Source organism: Melozone crissalis, unplaced genomic scaffold (assembly GCF_028551555.1).
Source record: "Melozone crissalis strain CALT ecotype California unplaced genomic scaffold, PUWL_Pcris_2 ptg000045l_1, whole genome shotgun sequence".
In the NCBI taxonomy this organism is placed as follows: Eukaryota; Metazoa; Chordata; class Aves; order Passeriformes; family Passerellidae; genus Melozone; species Melozone crissalis.
The window spans coordinates 28,731,764-28,758,817 of NW_026535823.1; positions in this window are offsets into that span (position 1 = coordinate 28,731,764).

Genomic DNA, 27,054 nt, shown 5'->3' on the forward strand with positions numbered 1-27,054 from the left:
GAACCACAGTGTGTGGCAGCAATAAGCCCAGAGCAGGAATGGGATGAATGGTCACGGGTCTGCAGCACTGGTTTTTCTCACAGCAAGGATGTAATTTTGTACTGCTTTTCTATCACTTTTATCAAGTGGTTCATGTGCTGATGGAAGGAAGGTGAGAATCCCTTCACAGCTGTCCAGTTTGTGGTGCTGGGCTGCACAGGCAGCTTTGTGTGTGGGGTGATTTTCTCATAGGGTGATTTAGAGTCTAGATCACAAAATCCTAGAAGGGTTTTGGTCATCTTGGTCCCTCCTGTGGTCAGAGACACCTGAAGGTGTAAGGTGCCAAAATGATCAGCCAAACCATGGATGGGATGTGTCATCAAGGTCTCTGCTTTGGTTTGCTGTTTGTTTTTTCACCCCCATCATTGTTTATAAATCATGATGAGTTTGTTTTCTAAGTTTTCATGCACCACATGAGGGAAAGGAGCAAGGCATACAACAAGAGAAGGCAGCTGCTGGGAAAAGCCGAGCCAGATTTGGTCTCTCTGTAGAGACCCAAACCCAGAAATTTGGTTTTGTCACTGGAAAAGGCACTTTTGTATACAGTGGGGGATGTTTTTGCTTTTGGGACAGCTGAGGGAAACCACAGGACAGATTTGAGCTAAGTCAGATGGCCCAGAGGCTGCTGAGGTTTGGAGATGACCCTGAGCAGCATCCAGGACAGAAACACCTCCACTTAGCACAGTGCAATCTATGAAAGAACATTTTTCCCCCTTTTTGAGCAAGTTTCTTGCTGTGGTGTGTGCAGATGTCCAACCCTGGCTGGCACAGAGCCGTAGGGATGCATTGCAATAAACCTGGATTTTATCTGAAGGGAAAAGCCTCTGGAGGAGCAAAGCTTTGAACATTTCAGTTTGTGACGGCGCAAGGCTGGCAGGGAAAGCTGTGAATGAAAACTTGTGGGACCCGGGGTGAGCCAGTTAATCTAGATGGGTTTCCTTATTTTTCTTTCCTCGTAGGCATTGAGTGTAGGTTGAATTTTATCCTGACAGCCAAATGCTGGGCTGCCTGTGAACGGCTCCTGCGTGCCCACACTTCTGAGCTCTGGGAAATCTGAGCTGGGAATGGAAAAACTGCAGAGTAACAAAGCATTTTTGCTATTCCTAGAGCAAATCCACTGTCCACTCTCATATTTATCAGCAAAAGGGAGGATTTCAGGGTGTTGTGGCTGATGCTTTCCAAACTGAGCCTCTCAAGAATCCTTCTTTTTTTTTCCTTTTCTTTTTCTCTTTCTCTCTTTACTTTTTTTTCCTGAGGCTGATTAAGTGTGAAAGAAATTTGGAATAAAAAAATCTTTCCATCCTAACCTCAGAGATCTTATATATCAAAGAAACATGGGTGGAATAGCAAGAGAGGAGGTTGGGAGGATGGTGACAAGGTCATGGCAAATAGACCTGTGGGATGCACACCTGGGATAAAGGACTTGAAATAAAAAGTAGGGAAGAAGTAGGACTTACGTGGAGGTGTAAATTTAGGGTAGAATCCCCATGTTTACAACAAAAAGAAAATATAGGGGATGATAATGGAATCACAGAATGGTTTGTGTTGGGAGGGACCTTAAAGATCACCTTGTTCCAACCCCCCTGCCCCAGGCAACACCTTCTAGGTCAGGTTTTATGGGATTTCTTCCTCTTGCCTCCATATAAGCGGAGTTATGGATGCTCAGACTGAAAAAAATTGGCAAGAGGGATTTTCATCACAGTCCAAGACACAAATACATTTCAGGGAAAAAGAGGAACATTGCTGTTTTTTTAAAAAAGTAATAATTTCCCAGAAAATATAGGGAATTTTCAGTAAATTTTCTTAATGCTTTTGTGAAAGGTTCAAAAATTTTTGTGGGTTTTTATCCTCCCATCCTAATCTTCACCCAGCTAAAGAGACACCAACATTTTTGATGGCACTCCCACTCAAGTGTGTTTGCAGGATGTCAACCCACAAAGAACTATTAAAAAGAAAAATTCCTTGGACGGTTTTATGCATGGAATTACTCAAAACCCCACCGCAAAATGTTGAAAAATCTGCTGAAATTTGGGAAAAAAAGGAAAAAGAGTCTGAAGGATAGTGAAGAAATGAAAGCATGAAGAAAAGGCTGCAGGCCAAAAAGATTTGTATCATAATACATTCTGACACATAATAAAGAAAATAAATTTCAAAAGTCACTGGATCCATTTTCTGCACATCCACATGGAAATTCATCTCTTTTTTTTTTGGATTTGTTTTTGTTCTCTGTGTTCTGCTGTGGGTCTCCGGGGTTGTTGTCACCATGGCCAGGGGACAATGTCTTCTCCAAGGACACAACCCCTGGCATGTGCCACCTCCCCACAGCTCCCACCTGGCCATGAGGATGGGCAGGAAAAGATCAGGGTGTCTTCCTGGCAGGGATGGGATTGGAAAGCCTCCCTGTGTGAGGAATGCATGACCTGCCCCCAGCTCTTAGCCAAAACATCCCCCACACTCTCGGGTTTAAAATGAAACCTCCTCACCTTTTCGTTATCGTGGACTTTGGGCAGACACTCTTTTATATTGCACTGCATCACTTATATCAAAACCAGAGCAGACAAAATTCTCCTTGGCCCGTTCTTTTTTTTCTCTTTTATGACTCTGTGTGAATTTCAAAGCAGTTCAGGATTAGGCAGGGGTAAAAGAAAAAGGTACTCGCAGCCTTCATCTAAAATGGATTCGTTTCTGTCACCAAAGTGCGTTAAAAATATAAATAAGTAAAACACAAACTAGATCCAGGCAAGACATATGGATGTGATGGTTGAACTTTGGATGATGCTGGCCATGCTGAGCCATTGTGGTGTATCCTGAGTGTGTGAAATACACATGATGATGAATAAAATGTGATTTTCACACAAATGCAATGTTTGTATATTTACATAGAGCTCGTGAAACATTAAAGTGTCCCATTCTAAGACAAAGTACTCAAGTATCCAGTCAAGTCTCCATATAGCCCTGCATTTACAGGACATCCTGCATATCTGCTCTGCAAAGCTGCCTTGTGCAGGACAAACAGGGGAAGAAAAGAAATGGAAACCCTTGCAAGGGCTGCACATCTCGATTTCTTTGGATTAGCATTCCTACCTGGAATCATCCGGGTTTTGGGTGTCTTTAACTGAACCAGGGGCTTTAGAATCATAGAATATTTCAAGTTAGATGGGACCCACAAGGATCGTCAAGCCCAACTCCATCAAGCCTCGGCAGGAGAAACCATTGTCCTTGAGCCATTGGAAAACCACCAGGAAAACTGTCAGTGTCACAGCCTGTCTGAGCTGCAGCCATCAGTGTTTGTGTCAGAAAAGTCTGGAAAGCAAGTCCCAGTATATACTTTACCATTGAAATGCCAAAAATATTTGGAAAAATGAAAAGGGAAAAAAAAAGAATTTAGCTTGAATTGCATTGTACCCAAATCTCTGAATTCTGAGTAATGGCTGAAACACCCAGGTTGTGCCAATTAAGAATGAGCAGAGAGCAACCATGATAATGAATTGTGATAATTAACCATGCTGAGTTGTGTCTCACCTTTTTTGTTCACCAGCTGCTCCAGCTCAGCAGCTCTTCCAGGAGGCCACCAAGGCTGGCTCTGCCTGGGACACAGCACAGGATTCCAGGCAAGGCTGTTGCTCCTCCTCTTTTCTGCTCACAATACTCAGCAGAACATTTTCCTGGGATATTCAGACACTGTTCTTATGCCCTTCCAAATTGTTGAGTGTTATCTCTTGTGATTCTTTAAATTTAATTGACTTTTATTTTATGGTTGTGGCAGCATGTTTTGCAAGGCATTCTGGAGGACTGGCCCCTTTTTTCAGTGCCTTTGGAGCAATGTCTGGAGATGGTACCTCAGTAAATGAGCGCCATGTGCAGGGTGAGGCTCAGGTGTGAGGAGGGAGCCTTGGTTTTGGGAAGCCCTGGCACAGCCTGCTCTGCTTGGACAGACCCAGTGGTTTGGACACTCCGACATCCATATGCAATGATTTTTCTTGATTCACAATGTTGAAACTAAAAACCACTTGGCTTTAAACCTTAAGTCTCTGCCTGCATTCCCCTGAGAATGAGCGTTTCTGGCAAACTCCAAGTTCTTAAATATCACTTCTCCAATTACATTCTCACAGGTTAGTATTTATGCAGGCCTGGCTTTTCCAATCCACGGAGCTGGTACTGGGCTGAGGCTTTAATGCATTACAGGTGGCTGGTGGTGCTTTGGGCTCTCTGGCCAAACTGGTTCCAGATGGCCACACAGTATGAGTAATAACATCAGCTCATTAAGTTGCAAGGTTTCAACTACAATCACAGAATTATCAATGAAATAAAAGCTAACGGCGTATCAGCTGCACTCTAAGCCATAAATAGGATTTACAGCGAAACAAAAACCTTTTTTGAACCCAGATCTCTCATCGTTTCAGTGCTGGGTGTCCGCAGAATGGGTTTATTCACTAGCAAAAAAAAGCAAAAAATAAATCTGCCCCATCCTCTCCAAAACATATTCCTTAAGGCTACTGCACTGCTGCCCTGAGAGCTTCTGGTTTTGGAAAAGCTTTGGATTGGGGTCACTGGGAATGCAAAGCAGCACTTATCTGTGGTGCCTTAGAACACAAGTGGAATGAGCCTAATTCTCAGATCAGAGATAAGCATCAGGAAGCCTCATTACCTCGAGTTTAATCACGGTTGCAAATGTTTTTCTTTGTGCAAATCTCTGTCTGTCTGTGTTTCGTACGGAGCCCTGGCTCCTGCAGGGTGTGCAGGTGGCTCCTGCTGCTCCATAGCCTGTGGCAGCAGTGGGTTTGTGGGTCTGGATGTCTGCTCTGCTCAGAATCACCTTGGGGAAACATTTCCCGAGCTGCCAGGGTGGCTGGGGTGCTCGAGATCCCTGATCTTGGCTATCAAAGGGGGCATTTTGCATTAAAAGAAATGTAAAAATAATAGAAAAATATACATAAATTATGTGATGCCTTTTTGAAATGTCATAGTCCTGGGGCCAAGCTGGAGGTGTCAGTACACAAATTCAGCAGCTGAAGCAATCCTTCTGTAAATTCTCCTGGCTTCTCTGACTTTTGGTTGACTTGATAAAACTCCTGTCACCCGTGCCAGACACTTCAGAGCCTGGTCAGCCTCACTGAGGGGAATCACAGGGAGAGTTCACACTCCCCTTGCCCTCTCTTCCATTCTGCTAAATCTGACCCCACTGCCAGGAAATTGGGACTTCATTAGTACTGAAACCTAAATGACTTCAAGAGGAAAAAATACCCCAAAACCAGATAAACATTAAATATGGTGCCACATGGCTTGGGGAAAGGTATCTTGTATGTTGAGGTATAAATGATGCCAGAATTCTAAATGTGGAATGTTTCCAGCCAAACGAGAGGATATTTTGTTTTCCTCCATAGCAGGCATCTAGCAAACCAGTGTGTTGGAAGCAGGAAGGTATCTTGCTTGGTATAGCAAAAAGGCCTTGTGAAATCTGAGGGGAAAATGTGTTCCACAGGTTTGTGGGAAGCCTGAAGAAGCTCTGTATGATCTTGGTTTGGTCCCAGAGGTCCTGGCTCTGTTTAAAGCATTGATTTAATCCCCTGAGTCATGCTGACAATCTGCTTTGCTATTCTCCGTGTGAATGAGAGTCAAAATCACTCCCTTGATAATTAGAGATGTTTTCTTTAGATTTATCCTACCTGCTCAGCCTCCCCAGCTGCACTTCTGTTACAAGTGCAAGAAAAGTCCACCTACTCCTCCTCCTGTTTCCAGCAGCAGCAGCATCATGTAGGAATCAGTTCGAGCATTACGGTGTTAGGGAGGGTGAGCACATCTAGTGACCTCCTATTTAGGATTTAATTACCAGCAGAACTGAGCCTGTAGGTAGTTCTCTCTCCATCCTGCAGTTCTGATGCAGATGTGCAGTGTCACTGCTTCCAGATGCTGACGGCCCTTTCAGAGCCCTGGGCACCAGCCCAAGCAGGGATTTGGTTTCGAGGAATTCTGGCACCAGCTGCGTTTCCAGAGATGCACACTGAGGAAATTATTGTGTGTGAGTGTGATGCAGAGACGCCACTGCAGGCTGAGCTTAAGTCCCTGGGCAGGCACAGTATTGATCAAAAGTCAGGACTGTGAGCAAGCATGGACAAAGTAACGTGGGGACATAGCGGGGTGGGTTTGCTCTGTCTCAGGTTGCTCTTATGCTTTGTATTTTTTGAATTATAGGTCTCCAACCCTCCTGTCCCACAAGGAACAGGTTTTCAGCAAGGTTCCTGGTGTTGCTGTGAGTTTTGGGGGTGGTACTGTTGTACTTGTACCTTCTTCTTTAAACACACATAATTTGGGTGATGCTATGGTGATGTCTCAGCAGGGTCAGCCTGCCTGGATTTAGACCTGTGCTCCCTGCACAAACAGGATTGGTGGAGGGAGTGGAGAGGCCCTGGGGACTTCCACGGGGGCTTGGGTGATGGATGTGCTGAACTGGGACTTGTCAGTGTTAAACGAGGCACAAACTCATATCCAGGCAGGGCTTGGTGGCAGGAACCTCCATCCTGGGTTTTGGGTTGTTTTTGGAGATGTTGAGGATAAAATGTGCCCTAACAGAGGAGTAACAAGCTCTGAATCCAGCTCACCTCCTGACCCAAAGGTCTGCTGGCCACATCTCTGGGAGAGCAGAATCCCCCAGCATTTTGGGGGTGAGATTGTTACCCCACTCCCCTACCAATGCACACCACAGGGTCCTGCAAACCCCTGCAGGGTCAGCATCGCAAATTTGGGATTTTCCCCTGCCTAACCAAGGGTTTGTGGCTCCCAGTGGGTGGTGTCCAGCCCGGTATCAGCTTGCTGTAAATGGAGGGCACAAGAGCTGGGTGCTGGCAGTGGCTGCGTGCTGGGACAGAGCTCACATGCCAGGCAGTGATGCTGGAGAGAGCCTTGTGTGCAGCATGAGGAATGCCAGACCCACCCGCTGTCTCCAGGGCCGTCTCCCCAGCCAGGCTCTGGATCTTATTTGGATGCAGAGAGATTTATAAGGCATTCTCTTAATTAGGGGCCCCTGTTTTGACTGAGAGAGGATGGGGAATGAGGAGACCTAACAGGGGAGAGGGTAAACAGTGGCCTGGAAGGGAAGGCTGGGGAGACCTGTGGTGGTGTGTGCTGTAAAGAAGAGGGGGCAATAAAACACACCAATAAAAATGATGTGTACGTCTGCAGCCTCATCTAGGAGAGAGGAACAACAGCTTGTCCCTTCTCAGGGCGAACAAAAGAAACCCCTCCATGTGCAAGCAATTATTGGAAACATATGGGAGAGGTGGACAGGGCAGGCAAATCCAAAAGCCATGTGATATTGCGCAGAAGAGCAGGGCTCATGTGAAGGCTGGGAGTTCATGTATTTCACAACCCACAATGTACAGGGAGTTTGGCCTCCTCCAAAAGCTGCAACTGGGAAGGCTCCTCTTACTTTGGCCTCAAGGCCTGTGGACAGATGGCTAAAGATGGGGAAGAAGAGCTGGGATGAAGCAGTTGGCATGCTTCTGGGGAGAGCTGGAGCTCTGCTTGGCTTTGCTGTGCCCTTTATTGAATTTGCAGCTGGTCAGTGGCACAGCAGCACTTTGCTGGGGTACAAGGAGCAGCACAGCTGTGTGCTGCTCAGCTAAATGCGCTTTTGTTTGGTTTCAAGGGTGGACTTTTGATTGTCACCCTTAAATTTTCCATCAGTGTAGTGGCAGGATGATTTTCACGGCAGGGATGGGAGTCACAGAATCTTTGCAACCAGACTTCCAAGCTTGCATGAAGAACAAACAGCATCAGAGTCAATGGTTGGACATGATGCTCTTGGAGATCTTTTGCAGTCCTAATTATTCCATGGTTCCACAAGGACTGTGGTGTGATCTGGATGTTCCTGAGCTGCTTTCACACTCCCTGGCCATGCACTGCTGCTCTGAAGGCCACATCAGGCTGGAACCCAAGGTGTTATCCAGCTCCTCCTGTGCAGAGCTGAAATGCCTTTGACCACACAGTGCTCTGAGGTTACAGAGAGATTCTCTTTGATGACACCCAGCCCTGTGGAGTGCCAGATTAGCTCAGTTGAGAACATTTGGTCTTGGCAACTGATCTGAACCACTTTTATGAGCTGCTTCACGTCCACTTGCAAAGAACATGCTGTGAACACCGTGCATGTTGTCAGCTCAGCGTCTCCACTGCTCCAGTATCAGGTCAGTGCCTAAAAGTGCCCCCAGTCAGGATAAATACTCAAGTTGATGCTTCCAAATGCCTCGTGTCACAAGTTCAGGGATGTTTTCCCCAGGTTATGTAGAGAAGCAGCTTGCAGAAGACAAAATTTTTCTCTTTGGCTTTCCCATTTTAGCCCAGGCTGCAATTCCTACAGATCATAGAATTGACTTTGTTTTGCCAGAAGTAACCAGAAAATTTTCTTCCCTTTTGTCTTAATAGTAGGAGCAAAGACTGGGAGAAACTGAGTTTTTAAATTGGAAATGCCCTCCTTGTGCCAGTTTGTTGTCAAGTCTTGGACAGCTCTGAGCTGCTATAGAGGCTTTGCATCCACTGTAATGCAAATGCTGTGCTTGTATTAGCCTTGCAGTGTGAGGCTGGACTGGGAAAAAAGGGCTTCCAAATGGGGCTTTGAGCCTTGTGTGAAGGCTGCTTCATTTCTAATGGACAACTTCAGGTTTCTTCATGTTGGACTGTGAGAGGAGCTGCTCTGGCTGTGAAATGCATCACTCCTGTGTGTGCTGGGAGCTACAGAAAGTGATTCTGCCTTGTAAGAAACAAGAGAGAGGAAAGGAAGTTCCCTTAGCTCCTGGATATGCCACGCTCATGAATGTTAACATGATTGTGGGGTTGTTTTTTCCACTGAGCAAGCAGATGTTTTAGTGCTCTGAGGATCACCTTTGCTGCAAAGGGTGGTGCTTGCACCTCTGGGGGCAATGGTATGTTCAGGCTCAGTAAACATGTTCTGCTCCATCTCACCGAGCACTGAAAGCAGAAACTGCTCTTAGGTTTCATCGCAGAAGGGGCAGCTCTGCCAATATAAAGAGGAACTTGTTCAGGGGCTGCTTTCATCTCTAGTGCACTATCAGAGCTACTAAAATAAGGAAAGAGCCCTTTAAGCCTCATTGGACAGTGACACTAAAAATACCCCCACCAGCTCTCTCAATCCTGAGCCCCAAACAACAGGAAAACAAAAGCCAGCCCCAAACCCTAAGCCCTGGAAAACCCTGTGGTATCCATCACTGCCATGTCTAATCACAGCTAGAAACCCAAATGAAGTCTGCAGCCTGTCAGCTCCGCAGACAGATTTGGTGGTGATATGAGCAAAGCCAACATTTAAAAATGACTGAATTCTCATTATAAAGATACATGATCCTCCTTCTCATTGAGAACAGTTGGGCTTTGCTTCCAGTGGAGAGCCAAACCATTTATTTTATAGCTCCATTGTATGCTGCACTGGGAATTGTTCCTGCAGATAGAGATTTCTAGCATGCTTTCCCTATGTACTCTGTTCCACATGCACTGTGCCCTTTGCACATGCTGAGGGCTCTCACATGAATTACACTTTGCCTGATTTGGTTGGATGGGTTTCCTACGTTTGTATCCTATAAATTGGCATGGCGATGTATTTATTTTGGTAATCAACCAGTTCTTTGTAAATCTGTGAGCTTAATCCTCCAAGAGAGGGAAATAAAAGGCTCAGCCTTTTTTTTTTTTCTAACAATGAAGATAAATACCTTTATTTTCATAACTTTTGGACATCTTTTTTTTCATGGTATCCAGCCAAATCATGAGGTCCTTGCTCAGGCAAGAACACACAGATGTCATTAAGTTCCTCACCAGGCTTGTTAGGGCATGGAAAAACTCTTAAGAGGAAGAATGGTCTCATGGTTTTGCCATTGGGCAAGAATTCACTTCAACTGGGCTAAGCTTTTGCTTCTGCCATATATTTCCAACGTGACCTTGTTTGACCCTCTCTCTCCACATCTGCTCCCCCAAAATCTCCTGCTGCTGAACTTATAAATCTCCTTGGTTCAGAGCCCCTCTCGCTGTGGGTCGGATCATGCAGGAATTTTTGCTGTGGGGTGTCAGTGCAGACCCTGGAGCAGCAGCTGGCTTTTGGCTCTCTGAGATCTGGGACCGACTCCCTCCTGCTCCAAGGTGATGGGATGTGAGCCAGGAGCCACCAGAGCTTTTTAATGCTCAGCTGTGCCCAAAATAATAGACATCAGCTCTCACCTTGTTAGCGCAGGGGCTGCAGCAATCAGATTTGGACGCGGTGGTTGTGGTGCTCCTTGCACTGGAGGTGACAGCCCAAGGAACATGGATGGCTGTTGTGGGACCTGCCCTCCTTTTCTGGCAGCCCATCCCTCCCCAGGAACTCCAACATCATCCTTCATCTGCTGGTCATTAGTGCTTCGGTCACCCCTTGGTCAGCCCGGCTGTGTGAGCGTCCAGGTTTCATTCCTGTCTGGAGGTGCTGGAAAGATCTCCCTGCAGGATTTTAAATAATACTGGGAACACAAAGCATTAGGGCTGAGTGAGTGAGACCATGGCTGAGCATGAAGGAGTGGGGTGGTGGGGTAAGGAATGCTCCGTGCACTCAGTGACACTCTGGGGGGAGCTGGCACAGGGAAGCACAGGCTTGGCTCAGGGGGCTCATCTCAGGAGTCTTTCTTTTTTCAAGAGGGTGGTACAGAATTCACAGAATTCACAGAATGACTAAGCTGGAAGAGACCTTCAAGATCATCGAGTCCAAACCCATGCCCTAACACCTCAACTAAAACCTGGGACCCAGTGCCACATCCAGGCTTTGTTAAACACACCCAGGGATGGTGACTCCACCACCTCCCCGGGCAGAGCATTCCAGAACTTTATCACTCTTTCAGTGAAAAACTTTTTCCTAATATCCAACCTATATTTCCCTTGGTGCAGCTTCAAACGGTGTCCTCTGGTTCTGTCAGTGCTGCCTGGAGAAAGAGCCCAACACCACCTGACCACAACCACCTTTCAGGAGGTTGTAGAGAGTGATAAAGTCACCTCTGAGTCTCCTTTTCTCCAGGCTAAACACTCCAAGCTCCCTCAGTTGTTCCTCACAGGGCTTGCATTCCCTTTGTGGATTATGGCATGACAACCACACTACGGCCTCTTCAGCCTTCCTTCTCCCTGTCCTGGCTGAAGGTGCTCATCAGGCCTAAAGGCCTCCCCAACCTCCTAAGGTTTCATTGGGTAAGTGGAAAAATCTTTGAAGACATGAGCTATGGCCACCATCCCCTTGGCTGTGGCACATGTGATGATTTTTTGGGGAGGAAGAAAAATTCACATGCCAGTAAACCCCATCTATTTCTCTGTCTCTTTACAATAACTACTTCTAAAATACCCTTTTGTGTTTTTTTTTTTAATCAGTAAAAAATCATAACTGGGGAAAGCACGTTTATAGAAAGCAGAGATTTCCTAAGTTACTCTCTTTCCATAGTCAAAAAAATTTCTTTTACAATAAGTAATGATAATGGTCCATTTTAGGTTTTTTTTCCAGCCTTTACAGTGAAAGCAATATGTTGGCAATAAATCTTCAAGTTGGTTAATTCCTATGAAATTCTGCCAGCAGAATCAAGTGATTTTACTACCCCATGTCAAGTTAATGGTTGGGTGTCAACCTGTGTCACTTCCTGCTTGAAAAATGACTATGCCATTAAGAGGATTTTATTTATGCTTTCCTGCCTGGTGATCAAAAATAGCAAAATGCAACAGTTAGGGTGGGGAGAAATCAATTTCATAAATACCATTACTACCACATCTCTTTGGAGTAAGCCCAAGGTGATGCCCACACAGTGGGACATAGGTGCCTGCCCTGGATGTTTGACTCTGTTTTCCATTTTCTGATTGGTTGCCATGGGAAGATAATTAGGATTCAAGGCCCTAAAATCAGCTCTGGTCATTCTTCAGTTGATTGCCTGAGTTGATGAAATGGGTGGGATGCGCCCCTTTTGTAATAAATTGCCTGAAATTCTTCTTGCTAACCCATATTTAGACATGGCAAAGGCCAGAAAGAAAAGACCAGGCTGTCTTCTGGCTGCTGCCTGATTAAATTCCCAGTGATTGAAGAAATAACTTCTGTAGTCTCATGCTACAGGTCTCATATGTATCCATTATTGAGAAAGTGATCAGTCTTGGTGCCCAGGAAGGTGGTGGCACCTTGATGGGATGCCAACTGTAACCTATTAGTTTAACTGATTATGAGTTAATGAGTTGTTTTTAGTGGCTAATTGTATTATGGTGATACCTGCAATGTACAGAGACCATGCAGGGGCGCATGGTCAGCTGCGGGCCAGCCTGGAAGCAGTTCACTGCCTTTGGTCCAAGTTTTGGAAGAAAAACACAAAGAAATTCCATATCATGGCTTGGGTAGAACAGAATAAGCAAACAAAACAAGAAACTGCTCTGTCCTGTGATTTGTGGTGTTGCAATGTCCTTGTGAGAAACACTCCATCAATAACAGGTGACCTTTCCTGCAAAGGGACAAAGAACCAGGTAAGACTGTCCCACTGGGAGGTTGATTTGTTCAGAAGGCAACGATCCTCGACAGGCCCATGGGCAGCTGCAGAGAGTGGCCTGGATGGACTCAGCTCCCTGCTCTCCCCCATCCAGCCCAGGCAGGCAGATGGAAAGAGCAGCTGCCAAGCTCACCACACCTCTGCAATAACAATCAGGGATCAGCTCACCTCTGGCCCTCAATGTGCGTCTGGAGAAGCTCTCCTGGTGCCAGCTTCCCCATGTTCAAGGCTATCCCTTGGCTGGGATCTCCAGGGATTTGGCTTTCTGGTGAGCTGCAGCCCCAAAGGCCAGATGAGGACGTTGGGATGGGCGGCATGAAAGACAATCCTCCTTCTGAGTCAGCTCTCAGCTCCTCCAGCACTGCCAGGACTGTTTCTCTTGCTGCCCTGGCTGTGGCTGTTCCCTCTGAGCCCAAATATTTCCACTGTATATTTTGGGAAGAACTGCAACGTTCCACTCAGCCTTCCAAAATCTGAGTATCGTTCTTTATGGCCCTCCCTAAGACCTAAGAGTCAGTTCTGGACTTGCTGCAGATTATTTTTATCCATCCTAAGTGTTGTTGTACGCCCAGTTTTGCAGCTTTGTGCCCACCCCCAGTGAGATGTCCCAGGAGATGTAACAGGGATGGTCCTCACCCTTGTAGCCTCTCCTGTCTCAGGATCAGCTGGCCCTGAATCAAAAGGGAAACAGCCAATGGACATCACATCATCCAAAATTTGGGGCATAATGGGGTCTCTTGTCGCTGTTCTGTGATCACTTCTCAATCTCTTTACAAAAACACCCCAAACTCTGTGGAGGAATGGCACAGAGTCAGCACACATACAGGGTTTTTATTTGGGGGGCAGGACTGGGACACGTTGCCTGCCCTCACAGTCAGACCCATTCCATCTCCTCCCTATTTGGGTAGGACAGGACAACCTTTCTATTCTTTCCTCCACTCCATCTCTTGTTTCCCAGGTCAACATCACAGTCCCCTGAGAATTCAAGATGTGATTTCATCACAACTGCAGGCCATGAGTCCTGAGAGGTAACTGTGCTCTGCTTGCATAATCCCATCCACAGAGCCAGAAAGAGAAGGAGAAAATAAATAGGGAGGTTTTGGTGACCTTATGGTGAAGAATGGTGTAATCCATACTCCAAACATCTTCTATGCTTCTTTTGTAAAGATCTAGGCTCATAACTGGAGAGATTTTTGACATGCAAGAGCCCTATGGTTTAACCCCAGCTGGCAACTAAATCCCACACAGCTCCTTGCTCACTCCCCACCGTGGGATGGGGAAGAGAAACAGAAAGGGGAGAGCTCATGGGCTAAAATAAAGGTGGTTTAATAGGTAAAGAAAACGTCGTGTGTGCAAGCAAACCAAACCAAGGAATTCATTCCTATGGGCAGGAAAGTGTTCAGGAATCCCCAGGGAAAAAGGGCTTCATTATGTGTAACAGTGACTTGGGATGACAAACAACAACCACTCCAAATATTCCATCTTCTGTCTTCAGCAGAAATCAAAAACACAGCCCACACCAGCTACCATGAATAAAATTAACTCTAGCCCAGCCAAAACCAGCACAACACTTCTTGCAAACTGTGAATCAATCATTCAGCCAAGGAACCTTTACCACGTCTAGAATTTCCTGTAGCTTGTTTTGATTTGCTTCACGAACCTCTCCAGCCCAGATGTTCCAAGATGCACGAGCCTTTGAGCCAAGGAGTAACCAACTCCCAACAAGTGGCCACGAGGTGCTAATATCCCTTTGCCATCATGGACCAAGCTCACAGCTGCAGGGTACGGACATCTGAAAGTACATAGGAAAAATCAAACAGTTCAGCCACATGACCTAGGGCTAACATTTTGTTAAAGGATATTTATATATTAACACTGTTCCCTCTGATAAAGAAATTATTTAGGCTCTGCTTGAAAAGAAAACCCTCACCTATTGCTTTATCTTCCTACACAAGGGTTTATTTTGTCACCAGGCTAAATAAAGCCATGTAGTGAGAACCCTTTGGCACCTGCTTGCACGTTTGCATCTGGGAAGAAAATGTTTCTGACCGCTCTCTTTCCCTGTGTGCAGTCAGTTTATAGACCCAAAGCTGCCCCTAGGGCTCACTGCTCCTGCTTGCTCTTGGAGCAATCTCTTTCCAAGGCAGCAAGTGTCAGGATGGTTGGAGGGAGTGGAGCCTGACCAACCATTCCTGGCGATGTTCCCCAAAAATCAAAGTGCGACAAAGCGTTCGGAGGATGCCTAATTATGTTACAAGGTGTGAGGAACTTGGAACCATAATATTGAGACTGCTAGAGAGAAGATTTTTTGTGCCTCAAATTTTCCAGTGTGGCGAGCTTATAAAAAGTAAGCTTTTTATTTTATAATGTTTTTATATTATAATTATATTTTAACTCTCGCTTTTAAACGCATAAAAAGCTGTAATGTTCTATAACCTTGCTGAACTGGAAAATCTGAGGCATGCACATTTGGTGATGATGACAGTTTGATGCATGGATTTTTTTGGGGTTGGTCAAATGCCCTTGTCAAAATTCCATAATTGCATCTCACCCATATGTAGGTTTTTACACTCAGTCCCATCAAAGTCTCATTCAAGACCTTAAAATAGAGTTTAACTTATTCACAGAGGTTGTGTTGGCCTTACTGAGTTGATTCACCCAAGCTCACAGTAATAATAACAGTAATAAATGATTCTTAACAACATCATTGTGTTATTTCTGATTGCTCCCCCTGGGATTCATGCATGTCACAAAGGAAGCTGGAATCACTCTGCTTTTAAGATAAAACACACTCAGCTTACTGGGGGGATGTTAATTAGACTTTGGGCATCCATGTTTTAATCTTCTTGCTTTTATCATTTTCCTACATGTGAAACGTTTAAAAAAAGTGTGGGCGCCAATGAGATAAACATCTGCTCCACTTTGGAATCATCCATGCAGCCCATAATTCAGCGTGTGGCAGGGTTTCAGTGGTGAATGTGGCTCTGAAAAGGGCAGACAAAAATAGCATCATCTTCCCAGGGAGCCAGGCCAGGCTGCTGGTGGGTGTTCATCAGTGTCTGCGCTCCAGCTCTGCCTGCTCAAGGTGTGTTTCATCTCCACCAAACCTTACTGGCTTGCTTTGAGATGTTCCAAGCTGATTATCCAGCTCATTTCTCCCATCCAAGTAGGTCTCACAGTGGGGTTTCTCCTGGAGGAGCCAAATAATTCATGGATTAATTCTTGTCTCTCTGATCCAAGAGTGGTGATGCACCAAGTGCAAGTGGGCACACGCAAGGCATCAAAATGGGATGCTGAGCTAAAGAGTGAACCCCTGGATAGTGCCAGTGGAGGAGTTAATGTTCCCTTACTGTTCCTCCTGGGTGGTGAACCCATTCTCAAGTGTTTTCTGCGCAATCTTTACCCAAAATTAGCTTTAAAGGTAGCCCTGAGCACAGGGCTTCCCAGAGATGTGTGCTCAGTGGCGCTGTGCAGGTGACTGGTGAACAGGAGCAGTGCTGAGGTGACATTTACCCAAAAAATGGGCCTGCCTTTCCTGTGTGAGAAGCTCTCAGTGGTCCCTTCTGGATTTGAAATCTGAGAGGTACCTGCATTTGGCAAGGGCTTGCAGGAATGGAAAAGCAGCCCCTCTGCCTGGACCAGACTTCTGAAGCTCCAGCACTGGCTGGAGAATCGAGCCAGGTGGGATTTACCCCTTGCTCTTGCCAATGTGTAACCTGGCAGGGCTGAATCTCTTGGATAGAAATTCCTGCTCCTCTGCTCTGGTGAAAGCAGGGAGACAGAGAGCAGCAGCTCTCAAAGGCATCTGTTACCCCAGGGCGACTTGCACTGCCTGCTGTGAAAAGCTGTAAATTACACACCAATAACTGCATGGAAATGGCTGGGCAAATATTTTGAAAGAGGGGAGAAACCCTGTAGAAACCACTGCTTTGTGAGTCACTCATGGGTGGAAAAAGGTGAACCCAAAAGATATCCCTGGCAAAAGATTTGCTGGACATTATCCATCCTCACAGCACTGCTCCCTCTCTTCTTCCCCCTCTTTCATATCTCCTTTCCCTTTTACTCCTGCTATTCAAAGCCTGATGAAACCATAGTTTCCAAATTGAATTTTTTTTTCCCTTCCAAATTTCTACTGTCAACAAACACTTCAAAGGTAGAGAGAACTCTATGCTAGAACTTCTAGCCTGGAGCTGACTTTTACAGCTCTGTAATAAACCCCTTTAACAAAATGTTTATAATGGCCATGGCACTTGACCACTGCAGTGCTTTCTGTCACCCCCATAATATTAAGTGCCAATAAATCACCTGCACTGTCGTGGTGCCCTGTATTTATTTACAAAGCTGTTATAGGAGTACTTCTTGGTTTTATTGACCAAGTGGAACAAAAGCTGAGATTCTTCATTCTGTGGGTTTTCTTGGGAATTTGGGGGGGGTTTCCTTTGTGATAAATGCCACCTACACCTCCAGCTGGCCTCTTGCACCTGAGGTATGTAGTGCTGCTGTTTTTGGAGGTGTTTCACAGGGGATCCAGCCCAGCTCAGACGTTGGGGGTGCAGTGGTTGCTTGGCAGACAAAGCCATGAGCATCACCCAACCTGTGCTGGAGCTGAGCCTGCAGCCACAAATAGCTTAGAGGGGAGGCACCAGCCTGCACTGAGATGTGGGGATGAGGAAAAGGGCTTTTTTCTCTTTGTAGGCACTGCTCAGAAGCCTCCCTGCCCCTGCTTATGGCAGAAGGGGATTTCTGGGCTCTGATTTCCTGCCCCATGTTAGGCTGGGCAGGGCACAGAGATCAATTACTTCTCTTACCACCCAGATCTGACCCTGCTTTGGTCTCTCAGGGGGTTGTACTGGCGCTTATAAACTCCACCATCCCCCTCTTGCAAAGAGCATTTTTTTGACCTTTACTCACTGAGTAAAGATCAAAAAATACATATTCATATATATGTTCATATATATATATTAAAATATATATTAATATATATATGATCATATATTTATTCATATTTCACTCACTGATAAGCAGAAGTATTAAAACCGTAAACCCATAAAATAAAACTTCTTCCTCATCCTTGTTTCATGCATGTTTTCATCTCTGCAGTAAAGGTTTCTGAAGATAACTCCCTGTTTGTGATAGAGGATGAAGAAGAGCAGAATTAGAGATTGCACCGTGAGCGTGGACACAGTCTTGGTTTAAAATTAATGCACAAAACCCAAACTGTTTTCTCCAAAAGATTAAACATAGTAAATTTTCCAACTGTGTCAATAACCCCAGGATAGAACAGATTTTCAGACAGCAATGGATCATATAGGAAAACATGGTTTAGCTGTTGGAAATTAAAAGTTAATATTGAAAGTAAAAGGGCAATCAGTCCCAAAAGCCATCTGCCTCCCCTTAGAGCGTGTTTTGAAGATCCTTCCCACATACTGTGCTAGGAGCTGCTGCCTTTGAGTGTATCACCTGGTTGGAATTTTTCACGGAGCTTGAATTTATTAGAAAACAGCCCCAGTCAAGCAGAACTGTGCAAATTAAATTGGATTTACATGACAAGGTGGAGCCCGAGCACAGCAGCTAGGGAATGCCTGAGAAGCAAAAGACAAATCAGAGGGGATCAGGGAGGAAGGCTGCGCTGTGTAAACAGTGTTTAAAAAAAATTTTAAAAAAAAGGAAAAAACGCTTGACAAATAGCGCAATAAAATTAAAATTCCCGCTTCGGCTGCCCTGGGGGTTTCAAAAGGAGACACTGAGGGAGACTTGGACACTAGAGGAAATAAACAGATTTGAGCATCTAATAAGAGGGAGGCTGGAATATTATTGTAGGATAAAGTGTTCTGGGATGGGACGAGCTGACCCAGAACTTGTTCCTGTTGTGAGGAGGGTGAAGACTTGATCTCCAACCCCAGTGGAGCCTGCAGGACTCAGTCCACTGGCTTCAACAAGCTTTGGGAGAAGCCTGACTTCCTTGTAGGCATTAGAAGCTTCATATTTTCTTCGCTGTCAGCTCACACTGCTGCCTATTATCTTATCAAAACATGGTTTCTTCATCAGTAATACGTAGGTTTCATCTGAATCTGTAAAAACTGAATTGCTTCCATATGCCAGATATTTCGCTGGAGAGACCCTCCACTTTGGGAATGTCATTACTGCCCAAAATAATCTCCTGCAAGTCATAATGTAAACTCAAAGTTATTGCAATTTATTAGCAATCACAATTTGCCAGGAAAATGGAATCAAGGGAGTATCAGGGAAAGTAACTCCACTGCAAAATGAACATGCCCTCTGCTGCAGTCCGAGCCCATTAATATTGACTTTCCAAATTCAGAGAGTGATTTCCTCCCGTGCACTGCAATAAGGCAGTGCAGCATGTTTTCTCCTGAATGAAGCAACAGGATTTTGTTGAATATATGGAAGGGAATTGGTTTTCTGGTTTGTTGCTTAAAGTTGATCCTTACTGTCAACATTTGTGATGAGCAAACCTCATGAAATAACACGGCTAAAGGCTTAATCTGGTGCCACTGTGATTTGCAGGGCTAAATTGGGGAGACATGGCTGTGGCCAGGGACCAAGGAGTGCACAGTGCTGCTCTTAAAAACGAGGGGATCTGCTCCCAGAGATAGTGTGCTGCCATGGGCAGAGCCTGGGAGGGGGCACGGAGGAGATGTGGTGGAAAAATTAATGAAAGAAGTGCTAAATGTGCCATTTCCTGCTGGAGCCCTTCAGCTTGTGAGAAATCCTCCCTCTTGCATCCTACTGTTTGCAGTGTGGATTTGGGAGGGTGAGAAAAGGCGCTTTATTAGCAACACTTTGATTCCCCTGACCCCGGCGGGCTCGTGGCTGGGATTTCCTCCAGCTGAACGCTGATGTGAGCGGCTCCCAAGTCTGTTTGTGCAGAAATATCAACGTGTGGCAGAGCTGGCTGTGGGGTAGGACACCCCATCCCAGAGCCCTGGCCCTGCTGTGGGTCCTCACAAAGAGGGCAGTGCTGTATCCACAGATGGAGGCGCCTTTGGAGCTGCTCAGGTCCTTCAGCATTGGCCTGAGGTGTCCCCAGGATTGTCCCTATGGAATGGACAGGCTTGGCCTTGCTCTGGTGCATGGTTGTGACCGAGCTCACAGGGGCCTGAGGATGAGGGAAGAGATGAGGATCTGACTCCATGTTTCAGAAGGCTTGATTTATTATATTATGATATATATTACATTAATACTGTACTAAAAGAATAGAAGAAATTATTTCATCAGAATGCTAGCTAAGAATAGAATAGCAAAGAAGTAATGATAACAAAGCTTTGTGGCTCAGACTCTCTGTCTGAACCAGCTCACTTTGATTGGCCATTAATTAGAAGCAACCACACGAGACCAATCACAGATGCACCTGTTGCATTCCACAGCAGCAGATAACCATTGCTTACATTTTGTTCCTGAGGCCTCTCAGCTTCTCAGGAGGAAAAACCCTAAGAAAAGGATTTTTCATAAAAGATGTCTGTGACACATGGTGGACAACCTCATGACCCTTAGATTTACTCAGTCCCAGGTGATACCAAGGGAATTTTGGAGGGTGCAGTAAGTGGGATCATGTCAGATGCCTGGGAGAGGCTGTGTAGCCACACTAAATGGTATCAGCAGAGCTGTCCAAAATTCCCCTATCCACCCCCATGCAAAGAACAACCCCTGACTGATGTCAGCATCATAAAACAGCCATTAGTTGTTTGTCCCTTCATGGCACTCATTTCTCTGCCAGGGACACCCCTTCTCATGTGGCACTGGCATTTCTGAGTCACTGGCCTGGTGTGAAGCTGCAGCTGTGGAAGGTCAGAGAGGGAGGATGGAGCAAGCCGGTCTCCAACAGGGGAAACACAGGAGCTGTCACTCCCTGGGAGCCTGGGCTGCCCCTGGGCTGCTGGTAATGGATGCAAACCGGGTGTGGGACACTGCATCCCCTGCCATGTCACAGCAGATGGAAACAGAGCACAGCCTCACCCTGTAAAGCCACTCAGAGACGTCAGAGGCTGAACTATTTTGGTAGGAGAGTAAAAGTCTGGAAGCACCCCACCCCTTGAAAGTTTGCATGGTGGATGTTGTACCCACCCACCCTGAGCTTGCTTTAGCACCAAAACCAGGCTCTGCCTGTGAGCAGCACCACATTCACACCCCTGCAGCAGCAGTGCAGGAATAACAGGTCACTTAGGGCATGGAAGGAGCAATTTGGGAGCCTTATCCTAGAGCAGATTGCATCCTTACAGCATCCTTAGCCTGGAGCAGATTGCATCCTTACAGCATCCTCATCCTAGAGCAGATTGCATCCTTACAGCATCCTTAACCCAGAGCAGATTGCATCCTTACAGCATCCTCATCCTAGAGCAGATTGCATCCTTACAGCATCCTTAGTCTGGAGCAGATTGCATCCTTACAGCATCCTCATCCTAGAGCAGATTGCATGCTTACAGCATCTTTATCCTAGAGCAGATTGCATCCTTACAGCATCCTTAGTCTGGAGCAGATTGCATCCTTACAGCATCCTCATCCTAGAGCAGATTGCATGCTTACAGCATCTTTATCCTAGAGCAGATTGCATCCTTACAGCATCCTTAGTCTGGAGCAGATTGCATCCTTACAGCTGGAGCACCTGCTCACTTCTGTAGCAGGTACATGTCCCCAACAGGGAATATGAGAGCCATTAAGATTTGCTTCAATGTGGACTAAAGTTGGGTTTCAACAGATCTTTTCCTTCCTTTTTGGATTTCTTTCTGTTTTTTTTACCTTGCTGGAAAAAAAAAGCCACTGTGAAATTTTGTTCCACTCTCTTTGAATTTAACAGCAGGTTTTTTTCCACTAATTTCAGTGAGGTTGCAGGTATTGGTGTGTGTTTCCACCAGCCAGTGCCCAAGTGTAACAGCTGAGCTGGCCTGAAAAAAAAAACAAAACGGTTTCTTACAGAGAAAATGAAAATGGAGTTCTGCTGGAAAAGCTTTTGTTTGGCAGTGGCTGGAAAAGGTTGTTCTGGGACTGATTTAAGGAGCACTGGGTAAACTTATGCACATGCCCTCGGGGCAGCCATAAGTTCAGTGATGAAAATGTCTGCATGTTTTACACAGCTCTGCTCAGGGGCTGAGGGAGAGGCAGCAGCACACAGAGATGTCATTGCTGAGGGGACAGGATGATCCAGGGGCAGCAAGGACAAACCCTGTGGGTCCTTTGGTATGCAGGATGGACCATCAGTGCCAAGCACAGTCCTAACCCCATCCATAGAGAATTCCTGATGGAGATGCAGTCCCTCCCCAGCCAGAGCCAGGGAGAGCAGCTATCCCCCTGCACGTGCTTCTGATTTGCATAATTTGTGTGCTAATTTATGGAGCAGAAGGAAGGAGGGCTTGGAAAATATGGTGGCTGTTTTTTTTGTGGTGCTGTGCTTGATGTGGCTGCCTTCCATGCTGGAGTTTTGCATGTATGTGTGACATAAGTGGCCTTAAAAATACAAGGGATTGGGTGGGAGGAAAATGAGAATGGAAACTGTTTTTTACTTAGCTAGATACCATAATAACACCATCATAATCCTGGCAATGAGCTAAGGGAGAGCTCCAGAGATGGATTTCCTTTCTGCCATACATTTGTTTTCAGTATAACCCAGAGAGGAGAGACTTCCCACTTGCTGAGCAGCAGCCATGCCCGAGAGGACTTGGTTATAACTAATCCTAGAACAGGGTGTCCCTTTTGGGGATCTCTGTGTGCTTTGCACATAAAACTTGCACCCTGCCTCTAGGACTGACATTAAAATATGGAAAATGAACTCCAAAGGCTCAAGTGGTGAATGGGGCTCTTTGTTCTGGGGCATTGTCACCCAGGAGTGAGCCCTACAGGGAGATTTATAGCAAGATTCCACACTGCCAGTGAGGGAAGGCTTCTCTCAGCAGTCAGGTGGCAAAGCACAGCAGCCCATGCTCAAGGAAGACAAGGCTGGCTGTACAAACAAGCCCCTAGGTATGTGCATGAAAATTTGGGTATTAGTGTGCTGTAACTCTGCTTAGAGAGCTGCTGCAGCTGAGGGAAGGTGCTTGGCCAAAGCTCTTGGGCTTGGCCGTGGGGCCCTGGCCATTTCTGAAGCAATCCTTGGGTTTCTGGATGTGGCTCCAGTTTGCAGTGGCTTGTTGAGGTCTCTGAGGAGCCCTTGTGTCACTGTGGGACTGCACAGCTCTGCTCTCTTTGCTGTCATGGTCACTGCCTACGAAATCTCAGCTCCTTTCATCCCTAAACCACCTGGACATCTTACTCATGGCCAAAGCTGCCTGAACCAAAGGAGGAGCATCCCATGGGTCCAACAGGGACCACTGACCCTGCAGAACCTCCTGGAAGGACTCAAAGCAATAAAGGGCAGTGTTGGGTGGAGATAAGGAGCCACCACAGGCGGATGAGATGAGGCCAAGGGCTTTGGTCAGGCTTCCCTGTGCAGTGCAGCAGATCCAGTTATCCTCTGCAAGCAGGTGATGCTGACAGCTCAGCTTGCTCCTCTGCTCCATCTGTAAATAGCTACACTGCAGTGAGAATGGTTGTTATCTCTGCTGGAGTGACTGGGATCAGCCATTCTGGCTGATTTCTCAATGGAGAGAAAGCTTTGTCTTGCTTAAGATCAAGCAGGAAGGTTATAAAGCTGCTGGGATATGAGAGCACATTCTTGCTTCAGTCCAGTTCCAAGCAGGCTTCACCTTCTGGAAGTTTTTTTACATTTTGTTAATTCTCTAGCATGCAGGAAGGCAGGTTTATGGCATGTGCTCACTCTGCTTACAGTGCTAATGAAATTGAGTAGTTAATCAATTTAGTGTGAGTTCTTCTAAGTTAAAAAACCCAAACCAACTAAAAAACATATATCTATATATAAAAAAACCCATCCAATTTCTGCTTACTCCTTGCAGAATGTTTTCTGTCCTGTCAGTCTAAACACTGGGAAGTATTTTAAACAGATGTAGGCCATCAGTTTCTATAAACATTGTAATTGCTTGGCACCACCAATGCTTACATGGAAGGATTCAGATTGCCAGGATCTGCACAGACACCAGCCACACGCTTTCTGCTGCGCCCAGAAACTCAGTTTACATCCCATTGGAGGCCTGTAACCTCCCTCCTGCAGAACTCACTTTAGCCTGGAGCCTGGCACAGCCAAGGCTGCTAACCCTGCAGCTTTATATAGCCCAGAGCTGCAGGCTCAGCCATTTCAGCATCCTGGCTCGGCAGGGTCTGATGGGAGGGTGTGATTTGGATTCCACCCCAAAAGCTCTTTGTTCTCATCACCCTGCTGCAAAACAGACACAATGGCACTGGCACCTCAGGGTGAAAAGAATGCAACTGGGCTCCCTGTGCTCACATCCAGTCATTCACCAGCATTCTGTGAGCTCATCCTGTGTGATTTTTGGGAGGTGGTGAAGCTGATGTCCACGGTGCTGTCCCTGGGAAGCAGAGGAGGTGTGGTCCTCAATTTGCCCTCTTGTAAAAATGATGGATGGAGCTGGAGGGGGGAAGGGGTGGAAGGAAGGGATGGATAACATCCCTGATAATAAATCTAGAGGGGCAATTAAGATCTCCTCTAAAAATGTGTATTATCGGCAGAAATAGAAATACAGACGAGAGCAGCAGCCAAGGGCTGCTCTGTGTCTGTAACAAACAGCATGGTCCCATCATTTAGCCAGGGACTGCTGGCCAAGCCCTTGGCTCTCCAGGACTGGGGTGAGCAGCTCTTCCAATCCATCTTTCAGCCTGAGGTCATGTGCAGCTCAGTCATTTTTATGCCATATTTGCCTGCAACAAGGTGATGGGTGATTTGGCAGCACCTTGAGCCCTTGCAGTGTTTTTGTTGGTGATTCTTTCCATTATTCCTAACTGGGGTGGGTCAGAATTGGACACCTCTGCATTGCAGACCAGTGGCCTGAAGGTGTAAAGCCATCCAGGGCTTTGCCCTGCGTCACTCCTGTCTCAAGACAGCCCCATGTGCATTCTCCTCCTGTTAAGAAATACTAAGTGGCAACAAAAAATGAGACTTTGCTGATAGCATATGTTCAAAACACAGGCTCATTTCTTAATATGCTTTGGCTCCAACCTCTAGCTGAGAAGCCAGATTGCTAAAGCACCAGAAGTGTGGATAAATGTACAGTTGGGGCATTGCATAATTTTTGCCTCAGTGTGACTTACAGAGAAAACTGTGAATATCACCACAGACCAGGGAAAGCAACTGCTGCTCTCCTGGAACAAACATTTCAGGTCATCCTTCTATCCACTATTAATTCTTGGTCAGTTTAGTGTTGGGAAAGGTGTTGTCCAGATTTTGAAGCACAAATGAAGCTTTTCCCACCCCATGGAGGCATAGAGGACAGAGTACCAGAAAAGTATTCATCTCCAGAAGGTGATGACGCCTCCAGGTGTCTCCTTAAGCTGTCTAAGTCTTTAAGTCTCTAAGTCAGTTCAGCTGCCTGGCTAAACTGCTCAACAGCTCCTCTACACAGGGAAGAGACAAAGGTTACTCTGCAAGGCTCTTCCCTGCACAGGAGGTTAATTCCTGCTCTATACTCACTTAAAGAAATATCTCTGCAGAGATTATAAAGAGATCAAAGGCAGATCAGCCACCTAATTTAGTTGCTTACATGATTAAAGTTCTCTGGGGCAAATGTTCTTTTTCCTTTGCTCCAGGTGACAAAGTTTTCTAGGGCATTTGGTGAGCACCTCCGTGGTGCAAGGAACAGGTTTCTGCAGCAATAAAAAAAGGGGCCCCTTCTCCCCAAAAGCACTAAACTTTGCCCAGAAAGCTTCCAAATCTCTGCAAGGAAACCTAAAGCTGGAGCAAAAGGTTGGAGTTTATGGAAGTGGTTTGTGGTTGTGGTTAAGAGAGTTTGCTCTTCCATCTGCGCACAAGGGTCTTTTTCTAGGAATTTTTGCTCGTGTCACTAGGAATTCAGCCCAAAATAGACTCACTGGGACAGAGGAGAAGTGAGAGCACGGCTCAGGAGTCAGAAATGCACAAAACTTGGCCTGAAACAGAGTTTTGTGCTCTCTGAGAAGGGCATAATCTGATGTCAAGCTTTCCCCAAGAGTCATGCTCCTCAATGGGACGGAGCCCAGAATGATCACACGCTGCGTGACTGCTCGGAGACAAGTGGCTCTTTCTGCCAAACAAACTGGAGGGGAGGGCTGCTCTTGAAAAATCCACTGCTGCCCACGTGCTGATCCTCCTCTGGAGAGCAGGCATTTCTCAATCACAGCCAGGCCAATTGCTCTTCTCAAAACCAGCATTCCAGGAGTCATCACCTCCCTCCTCACTGGGGCCAGGAGCTCAGCAGTGCTCTGCCACTCAGCTGTCCCTCCCCTTTCAACCAAGGTGGGTGTCAGCAAATCTCTCTGGAATTTCCTCAGGTGGCTCCTGGCAGAGAAAACAGAGAAAAAGAAGCCTGTACTCCTGAGTATGTCTGTTTGATTTTGATTTCTCTCCTGTTCTTTTACTGCCCTTGATGGGTTTTAAAATATAAAGACTCCCCTCTCTCCAAATGAAGCATAAGTAGAATTTCTTACTCCAGAAGTTAAACTGGATTCTTGGTCAAAACATCCTCTGAAGAAAATGCTGTAAGGTACCAAGCCTTTCCATCTCTTCAGTTTTTCTTAATTTTATTAGAGTCCTTGCCTCTGTTTCTCAAGTGATACATTTCTAAAGAAATGCAGGTTTTGTGTAGCAGGCCAGGGTACATCCTGTAAGCTGACATTTTTCAGTTCAGCAAACACATCAACAGGGCAGTGACCCCTTCAGGGCAGACCTGAATTTCTCAAATTAGTCATATTTGCTATGAAACTCTTCCATGGTCCAGCAGAAGTCAGAGATCAGATCTTCTACTGGGATGTGAGAGCTGTCCGACCCAGTATCTTAATAGTTATATAACATTTTTAAATTAGGAAAACTAGATCATTCATCCCTTCCTGCCTCTTTTGAAGGCAGGATTCATGGGTTTATAAGTATGCGACCTGACTTTCTAAGCTTGTTTGCCCATTCCCCCCAGTGAGAGTGGCCCACCCGCCAGAGCAGCAGGGATCCCTCATTCCAGCATCATCAGAACTTGAGACACTCCACATTAAGACCTGAATCCCAAGACTGGCGTCTGCCAAACTGCAGGCTGGGGTCCAAACATCAGTAGCAACTATTTAGGAAAGGCTTATTCCAAGATGTGGTTTAGAAATGCCTGCAGTGTTTCCACCCTGGGAGACAGGGACCAGAGCGCACTCCCAGCTGCTGCTCTTCCGGACATTCCCAGCCCCTTGGAAACCAAATGCTGAGCCCCTTGCAGCCTACCTGGGACCTGGCTGGGCTGGGTTTGAAGCCTTTCTCAAATCATCTGCAGGTCCCATGTTATTGTACAGCAAAACAATGTCTCTTCCTCACTGCTAGAAATTTCTCCAATGGCGATGCAGAAATCAAGTTCTGGCGACAATTCCCTCTTAGCATTTCTACTTGAAATGAAGA